The sequence below is a fragment of the Colossoma macropomum genome, unplaced genomic scaffold (assembly GCF_904425465.1).
Source record: "Colossoma macropomum unplaced genomic scaffold, Colossoma_macropomum, whole genome shotgun sequence".
Lineage (NCBI taxonomy): Eukaryota > Metazoa > Chordata > Actinopteri > Characiformes > Serrasalmidae > Colossoma > Colossoma macropomum.
Genome location: NW_023494807.1, coordinates 6183181 through 6186730, shown reverse-complemented (window position 1 = coordinate 6186730; position 3550 = coordinate 6183181).

Sequence of the window (3550 nt, the reverse complement as noted above, 5' to 3'; positions counted from 1 at the left end):
AGTTGGGGCACTTGCTGTCTTTTGGTCCTCATTTGTACTTGTCCGTGAAGAACTCAAGTCTGTTAGGTGTTCCTTTGCTAATTTTAGGGTTCAGAATTGACCTCAGCAGCTCCGTCAGTGAGCCCTTGGTGAAGTTCACATCAATACTGACCTGGCAATGGCCTTCAAAGGCCTGGCCCAAAATGCACCCTGAGCCTAGGTTAAAGCATACACATTTGGGACAGACTTGTTATATACAATTTCGGCATGTGTCGTACATGTGATGAGCTAATATGCTTGTCTACTGCGGCTCAATTCAGATTACAAGCATAACGCAATTTATAACAGACTAAAACATAGCTGCAAGCGGCAATCAATGGGGTCCAAGCACCCTAAGCCCTGTGAGGCCTAATGAAGACCTGTTGTTTATAAATGTCAACATTTTTTGATAATTATTGAGCTTCAGTGTCTTACAAAGATTTCATGAAACAAGCTTCATGTTGCTGATATACACACCTTACTTTTGTAATGGTAGCTAAGATGGGATTTGAACCCAGCATCTTCTGATTTGAAATGAAATATTTTGGTGGTGAGCTACAGGTGTCCAAAGGCAGCATTGCTATTGTTATTTTTTTTTTTTTTTTGATAATCATTGACCTTCAGACTCTTGCAAACATTTTGAGACCAATGTTGTCTGGATAACTTAAAAACAGACTAGACAGACTAGTTTGGAAAGTTTTACAAATGTTGTCAATTAGTTCCAAGATTTTGTGGGAAGACATACAAAGTGAGGGGGTTGTGTGGAATAAACCAAGCAATCTGTGGAGTGAAAAATGTTCTTGTAAGATTCAGAATATATTGGCCAAAACATAAAACCTTGATCTATTGCGCCACCATCAGGAAAAGTCATTTTACTTGCCTGAGTAGTGGATCCATACACACCCTCAATATCTCACAGCTCTGTCTTGCATGCACACTTTTAAACCCAGCTCTGGTGAGAATACTTTTCCTGGGGACTCCAGGACCAGAACTGGGCAATAAACCTTTGAGGAGAGGCACTACAGAAAGTTTGTCGCCCTCTACAGGACAAAAGCAACTGTACTGGTATTTTCCTGACATTTACCCCTTGTCTGTCAGCCAGGAGTCCGTCACAGTCTGGTCCAATGCAACTGTATGCGTGGGGTAGAGAGTTCACTTTGGGTTTCCCTTAAGCTAAAACCAAGCTGAGATGGATAAAGTTACACTGTGTTCTCAACTCCAAACTATCTTCAGGTTGGCTTACAGTGTGTATAATAGCACTGACCTGAATTCAGGGGCCTGGTTGTAGAGCCAGAAGCAGTTCTAGACCTGCAGTTTCATGACGTGGCTTTAGACTTGCACCCTCTAACATTAATCAGTATAATGTAAAATATTTTGACAATTATATGCAGTATATACACAATATGGTGACTTTTTAGCAAATAGTAATTTGATAGGGAAAAAGGGGCCAATGATATGGTGGTAAATATCAATTTAAAAAAAAACATTTTTATGGGCGGCATGGTGGTGCAGTGGGTAGCGCTGTTGCCTCACAGCAAGAAGGGGCCTGGGTTTGATTCCCGGCCTGGCGACCAGGGTCCTCTCTGTGTGGAGTTTGCATGTTCTCCCTGTGTCCGCGTGGGTTTCCTCCGGGTTCTCCGGTTTCCTCCCACAGTCCGAAAACACGCAGTCAGGCCAATTGGACATGCTAAAATTGCCCCTAGGTGTGAATGTGTATGTCTGTCTGCCCTCCGATGGACTGGCGACCTGTCCAGGGCGTATCCTGCCTTCCGCCCAATGACAGCTGGGATAGGCTCCAGCACCCCACCGTGACCCAGAAGGATAAGCGGTTCGGATGATGTATGTCTTTTGTTATGGAAAAAAGTTAAACAATTTGCTTGTATTGTATAGCTACCTGGCTAGCAATGTGCTAGCAAGTTATAGGAAGGAAGCTAGTTAAGCTGGGCTGGTTTATGCTTATCTGGTATATGCTACACATAGTAGCTTTGCTGGTGACCAGCTGTACTGATTCATGCTGTTTTTAGGAGGGCAGTAAAAGGTGGATAGCTAACAATGTGTTAACAAGTATTAAGTGGGTAGCCAGCTAACATGCTTGGAGGAGAATGCTAACCAATTCAGTGACACCATCTAACAGGCAACTGCATTGGCCAGCTTTGCACTGAGTAATGGGCGAGAAGGAGAGTCACCTGTAGATAAGAACAAGACCAATTTAAGCTTTAAAAAGTTATAAATTATTCTTTTAACACTTACTAAAACTTCAGCTGGACTATTTCACCAACTAGCTAGCATACTTGCTGTACCCAACTACATCAAGCTGTTTTGCCTCTTTTTGAACACCCCATTTACTGTTTACTGAGTTCTTCTATAATGAAAAGCTTGGTATTTAAAACAATGCCAAGTCTGACAGGTTTTTAGCAGGGTTACTTTTGTACGATGCCATTCCGAGAGCTAACAAGACTAAATTCAACTAAACTTAACTAAAGGCTCTGTCCGAGGTACAGCTAATCAAGCTTCAGTAGGGCTTTAGACAGTTTACGAAGACCAAGTAACCCAAACCCTGACAAAAATCTAAAACCACAGTATGCCGTTCTAAAATAGCAGGCCTCGAACTTCGCTGGCTCTCTGGGTCTGCAGATGGATGATGTTGGGGTCCCGTCTAGATTTTTCCCTCAATTCCCAGAAACCACCAAGCCTGAGAGACACCAGCACTTTTTTGCCACCGAATCCAGCGGCTGCTGGCTGCTTGTGCCGCGGCTCTGGAAGTGAGCTGACGGTGGAAAAGGGTCTCCGAAAGCCATTCCGCTTCGTCACGCAGGCTGGCGGCGTGTCAGGGACGTCTCGTATTCAAGGATAGACTGGCACGGCTGCGGTGGCGAAATGTCGAGACGGTTATGAAACGCTATTTGGAGAGCGGCTTATTACAACACTCCAGCGCTCTCGCCAGGTTCTGGCTGTCGTTTTTGGGTTTGAGAGAGAGAGAGAGAGAGAGAGAGGGAATTCCTCCCACTGAAAACGAGCTCACAGGGAAAGCCTACTCTTGCTTCAGCCTACCTTCTACATTTAAAGGGCCAATTTTCATGGAAAAACAATTTTCATGTACTTTGCAAACATTGATAAAATATTTCCAGTCATAACACTTGGAAAGTAATGGAAACTAAGCTGTATATTGAATTTATGTAACATCATGGCAGTGATGTTACAACTATGAACACATTTACGTATGTCCACCCCTTCTGTATATCCCCGTCAATTAGCGTCGAAGTGATATGGAGCATTGTCTCTGTAGACAGTCTGTAGGATCTGTTATTGGAGAGGAAGATGATTGAACGTCGTTCTGTTCCTGGCTGTCGGAAAGCAAATGGATCATTTTAGCTTTCCAAAGAATCCAAACATCCAAAAGAAAAGGCTGAAGCTTACACAGAGGTCATTTACTTGTATCGGTCTCAAAGGCACAGTATCAAAACTAAATTATATAGGATAAAGTTGAAAAATGTTCATGCAAAAATTGATTCCAGCTGTTTTTGGTGCATAA